The sequence below is a fragment of the Tenrec ecaudatus genome, chromosome 9 (assembly GCF_050624435.1).
Source record: "Tenrec ecaudatus isolate mTenEca1 chromosome 9, mTenEca1.hap1, whole genome shotgun sequence".
Classification (NCBI taxonomy): domain Eukaryota; kingdom Metazoa; phylum Chordata; class Mammalia; order Afrosoricida; family Tenrecidae; genus Tenrec; species Tenrec ecaudatus.
Genome location: NC_134538.1, coordinates 19419343 through 19428206, shown reverse-complemented (window position 1 = coordinate 19428206; position 8864 = coordinate 19419343). Strand labels below are relative to the sequence as shown.

The 8864-nt window shown below is 39.1% G+C and overlaps 1 long non-coding RNA gene across 1 annotated transcript in view; it reads right to left on the bottom strand.

Moving 5' to 3' along the window:
• Window positions 1-1345: 1345 nt before the first annotated feature.
• LOC142456301 (uncharacterized) overlaps window positions 1346-8864 on the bottom strand; it is a 56633-nt gene continuing 49114 nt past the window's right edge. The window contains exon 3 of the long non-coding RNA XR_012786057.1: window positions 1346-1413. This is a non-coding gene — a long non-coding RNA (uncharacterized LOC142456301). The remainder of the gene's footprint in view (window positions 1414-8864) is intronic.

Sequence of the window (8864 nt, the reverse complement as noted above, 5' to 3'; positions counted from 1 at the left end):
CACAAATGAAAAACTAAGTGAACAGTGGACACAAAGTTCGTACTATACTCAGGTCACTGAATCCAAAGGTTATCAGCATATTGTTTTACTAGATATTAGGGTGGAAATATTTCCAAATGTTTCAACTTTTAAGTTTTAGTCACAATTCAATCCATTACCAATTAATTTGATAACAGAAATTTTCAGAAATTGTCATAATATTAAAATTTAGTTGGGATCATTGTAGATTAAAAATAAACAATAAATAAAGCTAATGTATATTCTTGACCAGATTCTCAAGTACAACACCATGTTTGTGGCTTTCAGACAACTATAAAACAATGAGCAACATTAGATATGATCAGTCTTTGTTGCATCTCCTTCTCAGTTGACTGTTTTGTTGTGGGGTTTGTGTGTGTTGATTTCAAACAGTATGTGAGGGTATATCATTGTTTAATCTTACAATTCTCTAATGACAAGTAATGCTGAAGATCTTATCACATCATGTTTCCCTCCATATGTATGACTTTTCTGGTGCTATATCTTGTCTGTTTGCTTTTCAGCAATGTTGCTTATTGGTTATATGTGATGCTTAGAATTTTCTCCCAGTATGTTTGAATAAAGTCTGATTATATGGGTTATTGTATTCCTTTCTGGATGAGGTTTTAAAATCAAATCCTGTTTCCAATATTTTATGTTTTCCTAATTATAGATCCCCTTCTAGTTCCCAATTTAGGTCTGCACCTTCAGTGTTGCTGCCCCTCTCTCTGTGCCTGAGCTAACAGATCACAGGGAAAAACTAAGAAGAGCTTCCACTCCATGGAACACATGATCTAGAACAAATTTGGTAAGAGATTGACAGTATAACTGGGGGATTTACTGGGCGGGCATCTGGACGATCCTTGAACAAAAGCAGGGAATGACAGGGTTCAGATTCCACACTGCGGTCTCTCAGCATCAATGAGAATCCACCTATGGAAGTGGACAGAGGCATCATTCCTGACCAGACTGCCCCCAGCACACCTCTCAGACACCACACCCAGGCCTCTGCCCAGCAGGACAGTTTGCATCTCTGGGCTCCTGCTGCTTCACAGAAGTCTGGGAGCAACCACTACTAGTCTTCCAGCAGGCTACTTCTAGTGTGTGTCTGATGGAACAGAGCGTTTTGGTGACTGAGGTTGGATTTCATCCACTCCTGACTTCAGAAATTCAATAAACACATCACACTTTTAAAATGAAAGCTACACAGTTATCAATAACCAGAAAATGTGTAACAGATAAATAATAAAGATTATATACAAAAAAAATCATCACAATTCATGTGATATGATTAAAGTTTACCTCAGTGATTTTAAGTGAGACAAGAACAGCTTCAGCTTTTAGCAATAATCCACACCAGCTTTTATTATATTAAGGAAATAAATGATAATATATCTGAGGAAAGAGAGAGAAAATAAAATTGTCACACTTCATGGCATATGATTAAAGCTTACCTTAGCTGATTTTTAAATGAGACCTGAGCAGCTTTCAGCATGAATACAAGTCAAGTTTCCAAGTATTAAGGAAATAAATGAATCTATCTGAGGAACGAGCAAGAAAACCCACATTATCCTGATGGAACATCACTGTGGTCACAGAAGACAGAAAGGAAAAAGTAGAAATACTATTGACCCTTTCTAAGATCACCAGATCCAAAGGAAATAAATAATAACATCATTCTAAACTTTAGGAAGAATGGAAGACACATGTTTAAAAGCAAAATACATTTGTGAGATCTACGGAGGAAATAAACCTGCGGTGATTTCCCTCTGTCCATAATAGAGGAGTGGGTTCCGCCTGGTTACTAATCAGATTTCACTGGAGAGATGACTATAGTAGATCAAAATGATAAACCTGACATGAATGGTTAAAACCTTTTCAGTTAACCCCTCACTGATGCATATTGGGCCTGATGTGGCTTTCAGCATTCTCTCCCTCCCTGCCTCTCTCTGTGTTTCATATTGGGTATTCTATACTCAGATGTATATTGTTTTTGGTGGTAACTCTACTGAATTTCCATTATATATATATTTTTTCTGATTTTGCAGTATATGAAACCCAGGACTGATGAACCTATAGAGACAGCAAGTAAAATAAGCATTCCTGAAGGATATAGTGGGGTCGGGGGCTTGGGGGACAGACAGAGTAAAGGGGAGTTGATATCCAAGAATTCAGGAAGTAAGAAAATGTTTTGAAACGGATTGTGGTAGCAAATGCACACTCTTGTCTTGATGTGGTTGAACTATGGGATGATATGATATCTGCATGAGGACCTGCAAAATGGTTTTTGAAAAAAAATAACTAAAATAAAACAAAAAGCAAGATTACATGTTTCAAAGAATGAAATGCATAATAAATTACATGGTATTAATATTTAAAACTCCATATAAAATTTGAAATATTATTGAGGTAAATTAAATATACCAGAAATAAATGGAGGAGCATGTCATGGTATTTATTATAAAACTCAGTGATTCTAAATCTTGTCATTTCTAAAACTGAATGATAAATCGAGTGCAGTAACATTCAACATCTATGTAAGAATAAGTTCACTAGAAAAATAAAACCAAAGATGGATAGATGGATAAAGAGAATCGCTCATGCAGTTGTAGAAGTGGGCACATCATTCTGATTCTACGTCCTTGAGTCTCAGTTAGGATGCTCCTGACTTGTGTAGCTTCGGGGCTGATAAACCTACAATAGGCTGGAGCACACCTTGATAGCAGTTTCAAAGGCAGGTGAATAAAAAGGCAGGTGAATAACAAGTCAGCCTTGTTATTGAAGAGGTATACTACTCCAAGGTCAGATCACATGTCAAACGACAGGCCACTGTGGACTCTCAGAATTGGCGGGAGCTATTTCAAGCCTCCAGTTAAATTCAAAGAACTAGAGATTGAAGAGGCCAGATGCAGGATGCAAGCCCAGAAAGAATCTATCAAGTTTCCCTACCAGTCTGTTTATAAGAGAATTAGGCCACAAACACACGGAATCTTTTTTTTTTCCCCCAGTTGCTTCAGAGCTGTGTGCTGAGTAAGGGAGTTACATTCCACCCTAGTCATACAACTGCTTGGCTACTCACAGCGGACCCCATTATGGAAATGACTAAATTGTGTTCATTCACATGATGAGGACTTACTAGGTGTCAACTACCAAACCACTACGAACACTACCCCAGCCAAGTTCACGCAAAACCTAACTATAAAACTCCTCAACAGATACTTTGGAAAGCATCAAACTGATATTACCATTTATTTAAGACCATAGTACATTAAAACACAAAAATAAAATGTAAACAGCTGGTGCATATTCCTGACCAGATTTTAGAGAACAACTCTCTGAGCTTTTGTCATTTATACAACTATCAAAACACTAAACAACATACGATATTATTAGGTTGCCCTTTATTGTTGCTTGATTCATTCATTTCAAAACTATGGTATCACACTGTTGTGCTTTACAATTACCTACTGGCAAAGACATTTAATATGTTATCATATTCTCACCAATATAGCTATAACCTGGTGTCTGATCTGAGTTTTGTGAGGAAGTTAGGTTTTTTGTCTTTTTAATTTTTCCTATTTAATTTGTGCATTCAGATATATGTGCAGCCAATATTATCTTATGATTTTTCTCCTGTCACCTTGTTGTCAGTTGTCCCCAGGGGCACTTTTTTGTTGCGTTTTCTTTATGGTCTTTATTGATCACTATTGCAGTCTTAGGAGGAGGAAGTGAGATTTTCTGCATACAGATGAGAATTTTCCAATGACTGAAAACATTCTTAGTAGCCATAGTGATGCAAAGGCTTAAGTGTTCAGCTACTAATGCCAAGGTAGTTGGTTCAAACCCACCAGCCATTTTGCAGGAGAGTGATGAGGCTGTCTGCTTCCACACATATTCACAGTCTCTAAAGCACTGTGGAGTAGCTCTACTCCACCTTATTGGGTCACTGTGAGTTGGAATTGTCTCGGTGCTTCAAGGTGAGTGATTGTTCCTATACATTTTACCTACATGACATGCGACCCTTTCCTATTGATAAACAGAATACCCGAGGATTCTCATCAGCTAGGTGATTGAGATAATTTCTCAAAAAGAACAAAGAGTCAGACTGTGTGCCAAATTGACTCTTTCTCCCCTAAGACAGGATTGTCCTTTACCCAGGTGTGCCCCTGCCCTACGACAGTCACACACTTCCCACACAGGAGTGACAGGTATTTGCTTCAAAGGAAATGTCTCCCACTCAAATTAGTACTCAGACTTAAATTAACCACAGTAAATATTTTGTATTAAAAATGAACACATTACTAGCAAGTTTCCTTTACTAGTAGTTTTCTGTTTATCAGATTTAGTTTTTTGTTTTAATTCTTGCCTTGAATTAGTATTTTAAAATTATTATATACATTACATTATTTTTTTTGTTGATATTTTTAAATTTTTATTTTATTGGGGGCTCTTACAGCACTTTTTTAAAAAAATAATTTTTTAAAACATTTTATTAGGGGCTCATACAACTCTTATCACAATCCATACATATACATACATCAATTGTACATTCATTGCCCTAATCATTTTCTTCTTTTTTTTTGTTTTGTTTTTAACAATTTATTGGGGCTGATACAATTCTTTTCACAGTTCATACATATACATACATCAATTGTATAAAGCACATCTGTACAGTCTTTGCCCTAATCATTTTTTTCTCTTTTCTTCTTTTACATTTTATTAGGGACTCCAACAACTCTTACCACAATCCATACATATACATACATCAATTGTATAAAGCACGCCCATACATTCCCTGTCCCAATCATTCTCAAGGCATTTGCTCTCCACTTAAGCCCCTTGCATCAGGTCCTCTTTTTTTTCCCCCACTCCCTCCCTTTTCCCCCCTCCCTCATATGCCCTTGGTAATTTATACCTCGTTATTTTGTCATATCTTGCCCTATTCGGGGTCTCCCTTCCCCCTTTCTCTGCTGTCCCTCTCCCAGGGAGAGGTCACATGTGGCTCCTTGTAATCAGTTCCCACTTTCTAACCCACTCACCCTCCACTCTCCCAGCATCGTCCCTCACGCCCTTGGTCCTGGAGGTATCATCCACCCTGGATTCCCTGTATCTCCAACCCTCATATGTACCAGTGTACAGCCTCTGTCCTATCCAGCCCTGCAAGGTAGAATTCGGATCATGGTAGTTGGGGGGAGGAAGCATCCAGGATCTGGGGGAAAGCTGTGTTCTTCATCGATACTACCTCACACCCTAATTAACCCATCTCCTCTCCTAAGCCCCTCTATGAGGGGATCTCCATTGGCCGACACTTGGGCCTTGGGTCTCCACTCTGCACTTCCCCCTTCATTTAATATAATATATATATACACATACATATATACATATACACATAAATACACATACATACACACACTTATATCTTTTTTTTTTTTTTTTTTTGCATGATGCCTTCTATCTGGTCCCTTGGGCACCTCGTGATCGCACTGGCCAGTGTGCTTCTTCCATGTGGGCTTATTTGTTTCTGAGCGAGATGGCCGCTTGTTCACCTTCAAGCCTTTAAGACCCCAGACACTATCTCTTTTGATAGCCGGGCACCATCAGCTTTCTTCACCACATTTGCTTGTGCACCCATTTGTCTTCAGCGATCCTATCATGGAGGTGTGCAGTCAATGATATGATTTTTTGTTCTTTGATGCCTGGTAACTGATCCCTTTGGGACCACTGGATCACACAGGCTGGTGTGTTCTTCCATGTGGACTTTGTTGCTTCTGAGCTAGATGGCCGCTTGTTTATCTTCAAGCCTTTAAGACCCCAGTCACTATCTCTTTTGATAGCCGGGCACCATCAGCTTTCTTCACCACATTTACTTGTTCACCCACTTTGGCTCCAGCCGTTGTGTCGGGAGAGTGAGCATCATAGAGTTCCAATTTAATAAAAGAAGGTATTCATACATAGAGGGAGTGTTTGAGTAGAGGCCCAAGGTCCTTCCGCCACCTTAATACTTGACCTATAAATATCGACACAAAGATCTATTTCCCCAACCTCCTATATATATTTGCATGTACATGTCTTTGTCTAGACCTCCATGAATGCCCTTTGACTCCTAGCTCTTTCCTCCATCTCCCTTGACCTTCCTCCTGCCCTACTACCATGCTTCATCGCCACCTGGGCTAGAGTATACCTCTCCTCTAAGCAACCTTACCCTTGATCATTTCCCCCCAGGCCTGCCACTCCCCCTTCTCTACCCTTTGGGGTCCCATGTTTTTCCCTTGTCTCTGGGTTTGTTAACACCACTTCCTTACCCCCCCCTACCCCCCACCCCAAGTCCCCCCGGAACTGTCGGTCCCATTGTTTTTCATCCAGATAGTTCATCCAGCCTGTCTTATTCAGACAAACCTGTGGAGTCACTAACATGCATGAAAACTAGACAGAGGAACACAAAGCAACAGTATATAACCAGACAACAAAACAACCAAAACAAACCACTGAAAAAGAACAGAACAAAACAGTTCACAAGAGAAAAGCTTGTAGTTAGTTCAGGGATCTTTGCTGGCCCTTCTGAGCGTTTTCCAGTCCAGTCTGTTGGGGCACCACGCCCTGGCCCCAAAGTCCACTTTCAGCATTCCCTGGGGACCTTGCCACTCCATTCCCTTGCTGTTCCGCTGCACTCCCCCAGTGCTTTGCCTCGGTGTGGTGGGATCAGGTCAGGTGCAATTCCCACACTGTGTCTCCGGTGCTGTCCCCTGTATCGCCCTTAGTCACTGAGGGGCATCATGTCTCATAGTAGGGCCAGCCATGTTGTTCTCTCTGTGGACTGGCTGCTCTACTCAGGAACATCATCATCACGGCCTGGTGGGCCAGGCTGTGCTCCACTCTATCCTCCTGCCCCTTCCTCTGCTCCCGTGTGCTCTGATCAAATATGTCCTTCTCCCATAGCTGCAGGGTCAATGTCGTCCTTTGGAACAAGTTCTTTTCGGGGGAGGGGCAGGAATCCACTTAATTTATGGTGCTGGGGCCAGCCTCCCAGACCTCTCCACCGGTTCCGTCCTCCACGCCGGGATATTGGATTCACACCTTGCGACACTGTGTTGAAGTCTGGTCCCACTTCAATTCATTAATTGAATTAGTAAATTCAATTCATACTGAATTCAATTCATAGTTAATTCAATTCATTAATTGAATTAGTAAATTCTTTTGCATGAACTTTTACTATCCTATGTTTTATGACATGGATTTTTAATAATCATATTTTATGTTCAGTCCGTAATATGCTCCTTTCCTTTATACATAAGGATATTATAAAAACATATTTCCAATTCTTCCTTCCCTATCTTCTGTCCCTTTTTAAACAAAATCACTTGAATATAATAGATAAGTATACAAATTTGTTACTGTTTTAAATATTAGTTATATTTAAGACAAAATAATAATTAATGTTAATTTTCCTTATTTTAATTTCTTTTCCCTGAAAAAACAATTCAACTTTAGTATCATGCACAGACTATTATAAATTAGATTATAATGGATTGAGTCATGGAATGAGATACTAGGTCACTTCACTTCTGTCTTGACCCAATCGAATTTGCTCTAGGGTTAAATATTCTTATATTTTTTTCGACGAGAGTAATTTCTTCTCTGTTTTTTAAAAATATTTTTGGTAGACTTTTATTTATTACACTTTATTTTTATCTTTATATTATTATTATTATTTCTGTTTTGTTTGTTATCATTTATGTTAGCTTTCCCAGTTTATGAAGCACAGAAATGGACACATAGAGACACTAACTGATGAAATGGTTTATCAGGAACACGAGATGGAGAATGTGCAGTCACTGGTGAGCAAAATATGAATGAAGGAGTTATAAGGACCACTGGAACTGAGTTGTGATGATGTAAATAAAGCTATTTTTAAAAGTGATTTAACTAAGGAAGTGGATGGTATGTGAATTTTATATCAAGAAAATTACTTAAAAAAAAGGAAGTAACCAAATTTGACCAACCGTTACCATGGGTGAAGGACAAAGAGTTTTTGCTAAGGGGGCATTGAGCATATATTAATAGTGATGGGAAAATTTGGCAAAGGATATCAATAATGGTTGCACACCAGAGTAAAAACAATGGTGCTGAATTATAAACACAGAAGGTGTTGAATTGGAGGATGTTTTGTTGTGTATATTTTACCACAATGAAAAAAATTACATTAATGAGTACAAGGAAGAAGAAAATGTTCTAAAATGGACTGAGGTAAGGACTGTACAACTCTTGATACGACTGAACTAATGAATTGCATGATATGTGAAAGGGGAGTTGATTCACGGTGTTGTCTGTGGTTGGACAGTGAGCCATCAAGCAGGAATACACAGAAGCAGAAATGAGCAGCTATACCAGGCTGTCAGGGGTTGGGTGGCCAACAGATAGTAAAGTGGGTTACAGAAGTGGAAGGGGAGGGGGGTTAAAAGTGGGATTTTTCACATCCCACAGGTTTCTTTGTCACCAGAGCTGTGCCTTGTCTTCTCCAGAGCAGCACTTTGACCCTTCCTCAGTGAGAATGGCACAGGACTGAGCAGCACTTCATACTGTTGTACAGAGGGTCACTGTGAGGCAGAACCCCACTCGATGGCACCTAACAATAAGAAACCGAAAGCGGCCTACACAAATGGAAGACTATCCCATGTTCATGATAGGAAGGCTCACTATGTAAATATCAGTATTACCAAAGCAATTTTTAAATATGATTCAATACTGATCCAAATAACTTCATCCCATAAATAAGTGTTAAAAATAATTAATAATTTCATATGAAGGGAGAAGAGACCCAGGATAAGCAAAAAACATCAAAAGAAGAA